The sequence below is a fragment of the Empidonax traillii genome, unplaced genomic scaffold (genome assembly GCF_003031625.1).
Source record: "Empidonax traillii isolate 1590-97213 ecotype Southwest subspecies unplaced genomic scaffold, ASM303162v1 scaffold49:size1601597, whole genome shotgun sequence".
NCBI lineage: Eukaryota > Metazoa > Chordata > Aves > Passeriformes > Tyrannidae > Empidonax > Empidonax traillii.
This window is the reverse complement of record NW_020955242.1, coordinates 1185375-1199209: the sequence shown is the minus strand read 5'-3', so window position 1 is coordinate 1199209 and position 13835 is coordinate 1185375. Positions and strand designations below refer to the sequence as shown.

The 13835-nt window shown below is 42.9% G+C and overlaps 1 protein-coding gene across 4 annotated transcripts in view; it reads left to right on the top strand.

The window, feature by feature from the left end:
- The first annotated feature begins 3933 nt into the window (after window positions 1–3933).
- CHD9 (chromodomain helicase DNA binding protein 9) overlaps window positions 3934–13835 on the top strand; it is an 84669-nt gene continuing 74767 nt past the window's right edge. For 2 of the 4 annotated variants that reach the window (XM_027879006.1, XM_027879003.1), the window contains exons 1-3: window positions 3934–4110; window positions 11612–11689; window positions 13410–13498. The gene's annotated coding sequence lies outside the window, so the exon portion shown is untranslated. Of the gene's footprint in view, window positions 4111–11611; window positions 11690–13403; window positions 13499–13835 lie in introns of those variants that run through there. The other 2 variants (XM_027879005.1, XM_027879004.1) reach the window with 2 other exon arrangements.

The window sequence follows — 13835 nt, the reverse complement described above, 5'->3', positions numbered from 1 at the left end:
TTAGGACATATCACCCTAAAAGTGAAACATTCTAGCTGCCAATAGATTTCCATTTTAAAAAGCAGATTATTTGCACTTTTAAATAGCAATCTGATTTTTATTTGTAGTTGTTTATCACGATATTAAAGGTTTATATTCAGAATTCCAGCTCCTCTTTCTGATGTGTACTCTTGCTTGCAACTGTTCCCCAGCGCAGTCAAAACAACTAAATTTTGTCCTTATCTAAAAAGATTTATAGCCAGTCTCTGCTAGGCCATGAGAGAAACCATCTGCTTCCGGGTACTTCCTTTGCATCTGCAGTGTTTCACAAGTGCAGGTGCACAGCAGAGCTGCTCTTGCAGGAGTTGCAGTGCACAAGCCAGGCCACACAAACCTCCCATTGCCAGGCAACAGCACGAAACAACCAGAGCTCCCCACTTCGAACCCTATGGGAACGTCTGGCTTGGAATGTATTCAGAGGTAAAATGACACGAGCAGAGACCCCACTTTGCAGACTTGTTAACAGCTCCAGAAGTCACCTAGAGAAAGTGTTCTTGCTGCAGGTTGCACAGGCAGCCGAACGCCTCGGCAAGGGTTTGTTTTGAGTGGCACTGCAGGTCTGCACCTGCATCACAGGTTCCTGCCAGGCTTTGAGAGCATGTCAGCAAAGGCAGAAGAAGAGCTGCTCTAGTAGCAGTGATCTGTGCAGACAGCTGCTCCTTGCCTTCCCAAGTCACACAGGGGGGCTACTGAGAAGGATCAAAGCAGTCACTGTGGCAACAGCAGAATCTCAGCAGCACATTCAGCTGCATGTGAACTTTATCACTCTCTACAACTACCTGAGAGGAGGTTGCAGCCAGATGGGTCTCAGTCCCTTCTCCCAGTTAACAAGTGACAGGACAAGAGGAAATGTTCTCAACTTGTGCCAGGGAAGATTTGGATTTGAGATTAGGGAAAATTTTTTCACAAAGAACATTGTAGAGCATTGGAAGAGGCTGCCCAGGGAAATGTTGGAGTCATCATCCTGGAGGTATTTAAAAGATGTGTAGATGTGGTACTGTGGAACATGGCTTAGTGTGAACTTGGCAGTGCTGGGAGGATGGTTGGACTTGATGATCTTTGAGGTCTTTTCCAATCTAAATGATTCTTTGGGTCTTTTGAGCCCTGGCCTCAATACTCCTACAGCAACTTCCATGGGTCATCAAAGCAGAGGAAACCAGGCAAGCAGATCAACTGATTTCCTCTGTTCCTTGCAAAATTTTATCCCATGCTCAGGGAAGTATAAATGATGAGTGTCCTTGTTTTGAGCACACAGGACTCCTCCCTCTATAGACTTCAATGAGTTACAAGGCACACACATAGTAAATCCTAAGGTTGAATAAATTGCTGTAGTTCTGTGGGAGTCAAGGAGGGGAGGGTCAAACTCTTACCAGACCCAACATTTTGGAAGAGTCACTATGGTACGTAATGATGGATCACGGCAATATAATTACATTGTGGAGCAATAGTGCTGAGAAAACAAAGATATCGTAAAACGTATAAAACCTGCAGAAATTATGAGTGCCTGAAACAACACTAGGATTTCAGAGTGGTGGTATAAAGTGGCAGAAGTTTTGATGCAAAAAAAATTTAATTCTGCGCAAAAGCGATCTCCAAAACCGATGTGACATTGACATGTTTAAGAAAATGATGCCTAAACCAAAAATCACCACTTAATTCTGTACATTTATGCAACCTGTTTGTTTTCTAAATTTTAAGAGGACCCAGCCAGACATGAAGTGTTCATGAGTTTCAGTGTCCTTTTGAACAGCAAAGTAACCAGTCGCATGATCCTATTTTCGGTCATTCATGTGATTTATGATTCTAAGTTTGTGCTCTCAACTTATGACACTCCCATTCACACTATCTGCAGCTGAGAGCACTTCACAGTGTTAAAATGGTGTTGATAGCTTTATTAAGGAAGTACTACCATTGGCTGGCAAATTCTAATGAAAGGGTGAAGGCTGCCTTTTTTCTGCCAAAGTACTTGCTTCTTTCACTCTGGGGGTTAGGGTAGCTACATAAGCATTTTCTTTTAGAAACCACTTGGATTTTTTAAAAAATAAACCACATGTATTTATTTTTCTGAAGCTTTTCACACTTTTAAGTAAGAGATGGGGAAATGAGATAGAAGGAAAATCTACAGGGATGGCTAAAAAAAGATAATACAGAAACTTTAACATGAATGTTCACAGTAGTTTTTCTGAAGAGTCTGAGAGCAAGATTAAAGTTTTGGCCATGAAGGAACTTGCTTATAGGCTTGTTTTCTGAACTAATACTAAATAAGAACCTACCTTAGGCCTGTAACTACAGAAGCTCAGTGGAGCTATTTAGAAACTCTCAAATCAATTACTGCATTACAATATATAATTTAAGTGCGTAAGATACACAAGAATTTGACATTTTGTATAATGACAAAATTGACTTTAAACAATATTCAAACCATAGAAGCAACAGGTTGGAGAGAACTAGAGGTGTGTATCCCTAGTTCCCTGCTAGCAAGCTATGGAAGGAAGCCTTAGGATGGGATTTCTGACTGCCTTTGTGCATATAGCCCTCCCAGGCACAATATCCAAGTGTAGGTAATTCTGACTGGGAATTTTCTTGTATTCCTGGAATTCTTAATTTAGTCTTCAGGTCAACTCAGCAGAAGTGATGTAAGACTGCCCAAATAAAGTGTTTTTTTTTTCGTTTGTTTGTTTTTTCCTTTTTTATTTATTTGCCACTATAGATAAAGTTACAGGCAAGCCCCTACAGGGTTTGTCATTTCATCCACGCTAGAAACCCCCTCCTCAAGCTTTTTGCTCTGGTGTACTGCTACAGGAAAGCGAGTCCTGTAACAGCTTTGTACCTTGACACTCAAAAAATCAAAACCCAAACCCCTTTTATATAATCTGAAAATGTTTTGTTAATGGATACTTCTAAATTTTGATATTGAAATCAATACTTGGCATTTAAGGCACTCGATTTTAATGCCTGAAAAAAACCCATTATGTCAAAGGAAAGGCTTACAGTTAACTTTGTACAAATGCATGTGACCCGTTAGCATGTTCAAGAAAAATATTCCAAAGGGGCTTGATACAGTGTGCTTGAGGCTCTGCTCGCCCTGCCTAGTGTCTACCTTTACCTCTGACAGGTGGGATTCTTCCTGCTCTCCCTGACAGCACTTTCACTGGGAGGCTTGGTGGAGCCACCAAAAGGTCAGACGAACTGCCTATCCCTGCAGGGAGGGAGGGAGAGCCTCGGCTAACACGCAGCATCCCCAGCGCGGGTGTTAAACGCGCCCCGGTGGTTTCCTGAAGCGAGCGGGGCATTCCCGCTGTCGGGAGCCTCCTCCCCGCGGCCCCGCCCGGCCCTGCCCGGGGGCGCCGGGCGTGAGGACACACCGGCAGCGGCCGCGGGAGCGCCTCCTCGCAGCTCCGAGCTTCCCTTTCCCAGGGAAAACCCCCGCCGCCCGGGGCCTGCCCCGCATCCCGACCCGGCCCCCGGAGTAACCGCGCCCGGGATTGGCTTCTCCCGGCGCAGGGGCCATATTGGATGTGCCCAGCCCGCCGCCGCCGCCGCCCCCCCGCCCATCGGCCCCGCGCCGCCCGCCCCCGCCCCGCCAGCGCCCCCGCTCCCCCTCCCGCGGGCGCTGCGGCGGGAGGGCGAAGGTGTCTCGGGGAAGGAAATTCGCACGCTCCCGGCTCCCCCCTGCCCGCCCCTCCGCGCTCCGCCCGCCCCGCGCACGCCCCTTCCCGCGCTCCGGCCGCCTCTTCCTCCCCTCGCCCCGCTCCCTCCTCCTCCTCGCTCAGCCCGAGCCGCCGTGTCAGCGCCGCGGCGGCCCCGCGCGGGCGGCCAATCAGCGCGGGGGTGACAAATATGCAAATGCGCCCCCCAGCCCGTCCCCGCGGGTGCGCTGGGGCCGGTGGGGTCGCGGTGCCGACCGAGTGAAACTTCGTCCCCCCCTACCCGGCTGAGCGCGGGGCCCCTCCCGCGCAGCGCCCGTGGGGAGGAGAGAGCGGGGAGAGAGAGAGAGACAGAGAGGGAGAACGGGGAGCGCCGCCCGCGCCGCCCGCACCGCCCCGCACCGCCGGCCTGCGACACCGCACGGTGAGTGCCGCCCTCGCCTGCCCGGGGCGGGCGGGGGGGACGCACGGAGGGAATCCCCGCGGGGGGGGAGGGGAAGCCGCCCCGCCCGCCCGCGGCCGCCCAGACGCGGAGCTGTCACAGGCGCGGGGGCATCGCCGCCTCCTGCCGGGCAGCGGCGGCCGCTCCGTAATGGCGAACCGGGCGGTGAGTACGTGCGGGAGGGAGGGACGGGCAGGCCGCGCTCTCCAGGTGCCGGGGACACCGGGCCGGCCCTGCCCGCCCCTGCTGCCGGCGGGGTCGGCGCGGCGCGGCCTGCTCGGCACCCGGGCTGTGCCCGCCGCCGCCCCCGCCCGCTTCCGCCCCTCGCCGGCACCGCGGGGCTCCGCGCCGGCCCCTCGCACCTCGCCGGCGGAGGTGGGAGGAGGACGAGGGAAGGGGGCGGCGGCGGCCAGGCGAGGCTTTTCCCGGGGGCGGCGTGGGGGGGGAGCGGGCGGGATGGAGGCGGCGGGGGCGCCCGGGGATGCGGACCCCGCCGTCCCCCCCTGCCCCTGGCCCCGCCGCGGCGCCCAGGGGCGGCCGCAAGGTGGGGGCGAAGTTGGAGGGGAGGAATTGGGCCTTCCCGGGGTGGCGAGAGGCTGAGCGTCCTGCCCTCTTTCAGGTAAGAAGATGGCAGGGCGAAGGGAAGAGGGCTGGTCTCCTTAGGGAAGCAGAGGAAGAGGCTGCATCCCTCTCCCCCAGCGAGAGGAAAGGGAGGCAGGGCAGGAATATCCCCCAGCCACCTTGTGTCGTTTGGGAAGGGGCTGCGAGGCAGGGAAGGGATGTGGCACCCTCGCAGGCAGAGCGATGGGCATGGCAGACCTGGCCTCTCACCACGAAGGATAATAGAGGTGGGCAGAGGGAGGAGTTTAAATAATTTCCCAGGGCAGGCGAAGCAGTAAGAAAAAGAGGAGCTGAGTTTGGCAGCCCCCTGGCTTGGATCCACCACGGTAGGAAACGTGGAGCAGGAGGAAAGAAGAGGGAAGGAAGGGGTAGGATTGACATTGGGTGAGGTGTGTCTGTGAGGGATGGAGATAGACCTGCAGTCTGCTGCCCTTCTGGGCTGCAAGATTTCTGGGGTGAGGAGAACTGATGGTGCATGGCTGCAGGTTCCCTCTGCATGGGTGGAGGCTTAAAAGGGGATTTGTCTGTGAAAGTGCAAGGTTGGAATTTATGGACTAGCGTTTTCCAGGTAGGGCCTGCAAGCTGACTTCCTTCAGGAATGACAAGGAGAGGATTTTGAGGCTAGCTGGGCACTGTTGGTAGATAGCATTGGGTGGATAGGTGGCATGCATCTTTATTTTAGTGGAGAAATCATCACATTTCCCATTGAGGTTTAACACAGTGAAGTATCAGAACCTCTTCATTCCTTCTTTCTGCAAAAATTTTTGTGCAGAGGGATAAAAACAGGTGAAGAGAGTTCAGAATTCTCTGATTTGGCTGGATAGCTTTAACATCAAGGTTGATGCACACGCTTCCAGTTTGTAAGATATGGTTTCCAGTCCTCGCTGTCTTTGTATCATAAGAAACCTTAGCAATTGGAAATTTCCTTCAGTTCAAGAAAGCTTTTTAACTTCATCAGTGTGAGAAAATAAAGCTCAGTCTCCCTTCTTTTTGTAGAAGAGAGCTGAACCCTTCAGTGTTATAATTCGTGCTCATGGGGGACAAAGTAACACTTCGTGTGAGGGGATAGGGTTTCTAGTTCTCTTGTGTACTTTTTGAGACTTTGTAAGAAGTAGTCTTAAAAAGTAACTCCCCTCTCTCAGGAGAACCAGGTCTGTCAGTCCTAAGAGCTCCCTGCAACTGTTTTTAAACCTGGATTATTTGACACCAACAAGTGCCAATTTGGCAGGTGCAAGGTAATATAATTATTTCACCTTGTTTTACATGTAATCCTTTGTATGCAATTATAAATATATTTAGCACTCAAGGCGGAATATTAACATTCAGTCATTTCTGAGCAATATCTGGCTTTTTACCCTGTCTCTGAGTTTTGTTTTTGCACAGATCGACTTTTTGCTAGTTTCACAAGGTAAATATTTTCAAATCAATAATTATTTCTGTCTTATACTTTGTGAACTTCTAAAGTAAGAGTAGCAAGTAGTAGCTTTTGGTTTTACTAGTTTCTACAAACCCTTAACCCCTGTAACTAATAATGACTTTTTCGTTCTTCGAGCATCTGTCAGATGAGGCTTCCAAAGTGCCATGGACTTCAATGCCCGGATTGTGTAAACTAAAGAGCAAAACTTAATGTACATGTTCTTGAATGGCTACCAATTCAGGTATCAGTGTGCCGGGTCCTATATATAACTCATGGGCACATGCAGAAGTTGGTGGGAAGTGAGGTAGGACGTGAACTTCAGTTATCAAGAATTCTGTGGTTAATGGCCATGGTGAACTCCCTAACCTTAAAGTAAATGTGAAGTAGCTTTTCTTTTCCCCATTAGTAAGCAAGCTGCATCAATTTACTTTGCATTTATAAGATGATAAGGGCAGGCACATAAGTAGGTACAGTTACTGTGCTGGTTTACTTTGTGCTAACCTGCTTGTGCGTGTTTAACCAAAGAGTTCTATTTATACAACTTTATGCTGGTCTTCGTGATGAAACTGTATTAACTCACGTCACTAGGAGTAAGGCTATCATTTTTAGTGTAAAAAGAAGTGGAATTTGAAGTCTAACAGTTCTTCAAGAATTTTGAGGAATCTCATCACCTACTCATTTCACATGAGCTGCTGGTGCTAAATGTTCTTGAAGATTAGTCCAAGAATTCAGTCATGGAAAAAGGTTGATGAAAGCAGAGTGTGGTTTTTAAAAGGTATTCTTAGTGATGTTATCTAAAAGATGTATGACAAGAATCACTACTGAGAGACTACACAGACCCTAAACCAGGCAATTTTCATTTGTTTCCTTTTATGAGTGAGACAAGTTAGTGATGCAGGCAGATGAAACCAAAAAGTTTGACATGCTGCCTTAAAACTGCCTTATTTGTGGAACCCATGAAAAAAATAGATCTGTTCTTACTTGCTTTATAGTGTTAGTTGTAAGATTATTTTTTAATGTGTATTACAGTACAAGTATTACCTATATTTAGAGTATATGTATCCTTCAGACACTTAAAAAGTACAAGTAAGCTGGACAATTATATATTTTATGGGTTTGGATTCCTTACAGTGCATTTTTTTTCATCTTTATCAGTCTTGTAGAAAGAGGTGCCCAAATACTGCTTCATTATATTTCTTTGATACTTTTCATGCAATTTAGGATGAGCTGATGGAGTCAAATGGCAAATCCTATTCATCACTGGATTGCAATATTGTCCTCCTTTCCATCATTGTATATGAACTGCATTCTCAGTGATGTTTGGTACTTATGTTCCTAAGTCATCCAGATGAAACACTTTCCCGTGTTTAACTGAAGTCTGGTAACCCTTTGCACTCAGCTTCTTTTCTAACCAGTCTAGTTTTGTTGATACTTTATATTCTTCCACTGACCTCTCTAGAGTTGTCCTTTTAATGGTTTTGGCTCCATCAGACTGTGGAGCTGTGAGCTTAATGAACACTTTGAAATCTCACACTTCCTTGGGCTCACATGGTGTCCTCATTCTATTTCCTAGTGCTCTTCCTGCAGTCAGAAATGGTGTGCGAGGAATGCCGGGTGTCTGCATGCACAGACATGGGTGATGGAGAAAACAGCTGCTTATTTAGTCAAACACTCAAGAACTGATAGTTAGCATTATTATGTTGTTGAAGTATTCTCTTTCCCCTTCAGCAAAAGAAATTGGGATGCTAAGATGCAATTATGTTGCTGATACAACAGCAACTGCAAAGAGTTTGTAGCTCTTGCTTTGGCTGAAGGAATAGTAAGATTCTCATATTTTCTCTGTCTGACCAGTTCATAATTGTGCGAGTGAGCTGGACAGAAGTCAAACAGGCTGAACACATGACTTTCTTATTTACAGTAGTGTAGGGAGGAGAGAACTTTTTTTTTCAGCAGTGTTTTTTTTTTCTGGAAGTATTACCTGAAAAAAGTATAATTTGTTTTGCATTGACCATGCTTTTGAATAACTGCAGTGCTGAAAACTTGCAGAAGACCAACTCTAAATCAAACATTTTTTAACAATGTGGTTAATTAAGATTTATTGTGACTTCAGAAACTTAAGCACCTTAGCAACACTTTCAAAACTTAGATATTAGAATCTGGATATATACTTGGCTACCTCTTAGAACAAAGTTCAGTGATCAAGTAAAAGCTTCTTTTGGTAGCACCTTGGATCCAAGTTCCACCTTCAGTGCTGCCTTTACACTATGTTCACTTACTAAGCTGCAAGAAACAAGTTAAAAGGTAGGTTAAAAACAGTGTCAGGTACAACAATGGGCCTGATTCCATAGAATGGTGTCACCGGTTTCAGTATGTAGTTCTTCAAAGTATTTGTTCGCTGTTTTTCAGAAGCTAAACTAAAATTTAGCTTCAGAGACAGATTTTTATGCATGTTTTTAAGAATTAATTCATAGATTTGCTTGAGGAACAGATGACTGTTGTCCCACTCGACTGGAGAAGTTTTTTAAAAGTCCATTTTGACTGTCAGACTCATGTGACTGTGTATTGATGGCATAATAGAAGTTATTTGGAGTCTCTGTCCTTTGCAGGTGAATGCAGGAACATGTCCTGAGTGTGCTGGGAACCACGAGACAAGATGAAAAGTGATGCTTTGCTTGAGTTACTCATTTTAATTGACTTCCTAATTTAAGAAGAGTATATTGAAAAAAATCACAAACTCAGAGTGTCTTGCTTGACATGTGCCTGGGAGGAACTTCTTTAGGAAACTTTCGTATTAAATCTCCTTCAAAATACTTTAAAAAAAATTCTCAAACCCCCCCAAAAAAAAACCAACTGGAAACTCGTATGCAGCCTCCCTCTGAATGGAGCAGAGTTGTGTTATAGATCCAGCTCCTCTTGCCAGCTAATGCAGAGTACAGTGGGATGCCTGAGCCTGTTTTGTTCAGTGAAGTAGTGGCATATCCCAATCTGGTAGTGTCAGGACTTGGAATTGTGCTCCTTTTTCCTCTTAAAGCAGACTTCTGTCTGTCAGTGTCAGGTCTTCACAGCTGTTGTCTGTAGTCATCAATAAGGATCCACAGGCATCTGTAAAACAGGCACGATCCTTTGTGTTGTTCTAGTTGGTACTTCCAGGTTATAAACTTGCAGTAGTTCACCAAGATGCTTATCAGGCTATAACATGAGAATTACTGGAAGTTAGTGTATTATCAGATTGTGAAATGAAAGAGGGCTGTGCTCTGAAGTCTTCTATCTCTGATGTTTTGTAATGAAATCTTGGTTAAGGTCACATGTGAAAATGAGAAGGCTTTTTCTCTGGTTTTCAATGCAAATGCTTCTCTAAATCTTAAAATGGCAATATAGTTCCTCAGGAAAGATACTGGAATTCGGATGCGTATTTTATAGGTCTCATTAAGGTGTAATGTTGAAACTTATGTCAAAATTATAGAAACTTTGTGATGTAAGTATCTTGTGATGCTTTCATCTGAAATCTCAGCAGCACCAGAGAATTCTCTTTTTAAACTTACAAGGAAGTTTGTGTAACTGTCTTTCTAGTGATCAGGAGCAAACTGTAAATTACAAATACGTTACACTGAATATGCTACTCTCTTTGGACAACTAAAGGGGGTGAAAAGAGGCATTTGCATTCTGTACAGACACACTAAAAAAAAAAAAGTTGATTTTAGTGGTATGCAAACCTGATGAACTAATCATGGGAAGATTTTAACTGTATTAGAAAAATAAGCAGGAAGTCACTGAAGTCCTGAAATATTTGAAAGTCTTCAAGGGTACACTATAGAGAAGGAAAACTGCAATATTTTAAGAGCAGTACTGATTACTAGTATGGATTCCTTCAGCAGTCTGATAGCCAAAGCCCTGAACTTCTTAGCAGTTATTTTTACTAAAATAAACTGACTTGGTGATAAAGATTGTTCTTTTCAAGAAGATACTCCAAACTTTTGGTATCTTTCTAGATCACTGTGAATTGTAGCAGATTCTGATGTTGCCATTCTCTGTATTATTATTGAACCTTTATTGCAACTGATGTTCACAAATATAAATGATAAATCAGAATATATATATATATACACACACACACACTTCACATTTAGTGCATAATCTAATGGGTTTGTTTAAACAAAAAAGAGGAAGAGTTAAAACTGAATTGGGATACTCCATGCTGAAGCAGCAGATGCACACCTACACATTTTGTTCTGCAGGCTTTACTTTAAGGGCAATAACCTTTGGCAGGTGAAGAAGGTAGCTGAAAATAATAATTTCTTCAACTGGTGCTGTTAAATTTTCTAAAGGTATTTGCCAAGACTGCAGACATAAAAGCACACAAGGATGTTGTGCAAAACTTAACTGTTTTATTAAAATTTACATGATGTTTAAAAAAATATACATTTTGTAGTTATTCCCATCTAATTGAAATGAAGAGTTTATTTCCTGTTACAGTAATGTGTATAATAGTCTGTGCTTTAGTGTCTAAAATAAGAATCACAGAATGGACCAGGTCATCTGGTCCAAGTTTCCTGCTCAAGCAGGGTCTTCCTAGAGCACAATGCACAGGATCGTGTCCAGATGGTTCTGGAACATCTCCAGTGAAGGCAAACTCCACACCCTCTCTGTCAGCTGGTTCCAATGCTCGGTCACTGCACAGCAAACAAATTCTTCCTCATATTCAGGTGGAACTTCTGCGCATCAATTTGTGCCTGTTGCCTCTTGTCCCATTGCTGGGCACCCCCCGAGCAGAGCCTGGTCCATTCTCTGACACCCTCCCTTCAGATATTTAGTGAAATAACCAAGATTACTGTTGTTCACATTTTTTTTATTAGTAATAGTAATGCTTTGGAAACTCATCACGAAACAAGGAAATCCATGTGCATTTAGGGGCGTGTATTTTTCTTTCAGTATTTTATGAAGATACCGTATTAGTTGGGCTGTGGGAGATAATTTTTAAAAAACTTTCTAAGAGAGTTTTATATGGATCTGGGCATGCTTATAACAAATGTAGTTCTGGTTCTGTTTAAAAAGTGTAACTTTTATTGTATATTAGTTAATTTTGCCAATTCAAGATTTTAAAGCAAATCTTCAGACCTTCTCCCAAAGAAGGGATCTTTACGAAACGTTCCTTTAACATCACATTTAACAGAGGTAGATATCTATCTGTGTGCATATCTAGAGAGATATACACACATGTACATGTGTATGTAAAAGTTCATATGCAATATAGTTTATTTGAGAACCTGTGGAGATAGATTCCATTTTGGTGCTGAAGAAAGCTTAAAGTTCCTTTTGTGTGAATTTCCCTTTGGTTCAGTGATTCTTTTGGTGTCTGAAGTATTTCTTGTATTTTACATTTAGAATAATTTAGATCTGGTGAATGTATATTTTGTTATATATGTTTTCTTCTTCTTTTTGACATAGGATTTTTCAAACTTCTAAGTATTCCACAATTGTCTCCATATTGGAAGCTGTTCAAGCAAGTGGACATTGTCCTAAAGAGTAAGAAACATCTTTTTTTTCTCTTTCATCTTGAGGATTCAAGAAGAATCCAGTTGGGGAAGGATACATAGCTGTTTTGGATAGCCAAGAACTCGAGATAGCATTTATCTTAAATGGTAGTTACAGGTGAATTAGGTTTTTCTTTTCCCTGTTGAACTCTTACACTGGGATAAATTACTTGATTGCAAGCTTTCGATTTTTCTTTTTTCAAATAATAAATTTTTGATTCCCTTTGTTGAGTTACTGTATAAATTGTAAAACCTTTATGCTTTAATTTTGTTTAGTCAACAAAGAACTTTTAAATAGGCAGAAGTTTAGGAACAAAAAGATATATTGAAGTAGAACCTGACAGTTAAATAGTTTCAAACTCAGTTCTAATTTCTGGATGTGAAAAGGATTTGTGATTGATGGGAGCTCTGTTTGTATAATGGGAATTCCAGTACAGAATAAAGATAACCCCCAGAGCAAGTTTTCTGGCTGTTTTGATACAAAATTCATATTACTTCACATAGATGGCAAACAAAGACGGAAGTATTTTAGCAGTCTTCCCCTACATATATGTTTGGGTCCATACTTATTTTTTATGAATTTTAGAAAAGTATCTCTGCTCATGAAGTGTCCCTGTAATGCAGAGCAGAGACATTTTAGTTTAGCAACCTTGGAATAAGTCTTGAAGTTATTGAATAATAAAAGGGGGATAAATGTATTAATTTATGTACCAAAGCAGAGTGAGATAAATTTTTTTTACTGGAACATTGCAGGCTTTTGGTAGCTTTTATAACCAGTTTATATCTTTGGCATACATTACAACATAGTTTCAAAGATGTGGGGAGAGGAAATAATCTTTGTGTTAAAATCTGCTTCTCAATGCTGTAATATATAATATGTTTTAATAAAGATTAAAGGTTGAAGTGTATTAATAGTCCTGCAAAGGTGTTTAAGAGTTTGTCATCACAAAACTGTATTTAGGGAGAGGGGAATCACTTTGTTTATTGGAACTGGAGGATCCTCTGTGCCATGGAGAGAGTGGTCATGTTTTTGAAATGGAAAAATACACTGGTATAGAATGTCAGTTCATATACAAACTTTTTGTCTGTCTTTTTATGTTACAGGGTGGTTTTACTTGCTTTGAGGCTTTTATACACAGGCCTTAGAAGCCTTTACTTTCACCCCATGCACATTTTCCCTTAAACTGTGTAATGTTTTGAAGCCTCTTTCTGATAAAAAGAGATCCTCTTGAAGTTGAGCTCCTCTACCTGCTGTCAAGGCAAGGAGTAGCATAAAACTGTCACGCAAGTATGTTCCCCTGGAAAGGCAGTGTCAGTTCCCATTGGCAAGTACATCTGTCAGTGTGTAACAGCACTCTGCTGTTAGAAGACATGTGCAGGACTTCTTGGACTGACAGATTTAAAACCTAGCCCTAAATCTTTTTTTTTTTTTTGGGTACTTGCATTGTGTCTTAAAATTGCTCTAAACCTTTCAGTATTCTGGAACAGACTCTGCCCTTCATCCTTGGAGGTTTGTAGGCATGGGTTATTTTTGTGCTATTGTTGCTATTTATCAGACACTTGCAAAATCATGGCTACTGGTAATTGTGTTTTAATTCTGCTCTTCTTAGTTTTATGGTACCTGCTGAATTTTTGAGTTTGAGGTGTTGTATTTGAATATACACTCCTGAAGTTTGTTGTTGTATGACTTGTTTAACGTACTTCATTTTCAGGTCTCTAATGATGAGTTATCCATCTGGATTTAAAGTACATCTCTGAGCTTCTTAATTCTTCATTAAAGAGATGTGTTCTATATTCAGTGGTAAGGATATTTTTTGTCTTGACTTGGGCCCTTTTCTTAAATATCTTGTGATATATTTTTAATTTAAAAGATTTCAGCAACTTAATTTTGTCTTAAAGGTTTATCAGATACTTTTATAGTATAGGGTTCTTTAGATGCTTATGTTAGCTATTAATTTTGACCCAAGCCAGTAATTAATTCTGGAATTCATATGTCTAAGTATCAATGTTCTACTCTTAGTCTTATAGATAGAAAAACAGTGGTAAAGAATTTGTAAATTGGTCTTTGGTTTGAGTCCTTTTCTGACATATACAACAGTTCTACAAGCATCTTGCTACACATCATTTGAATTTGGAGT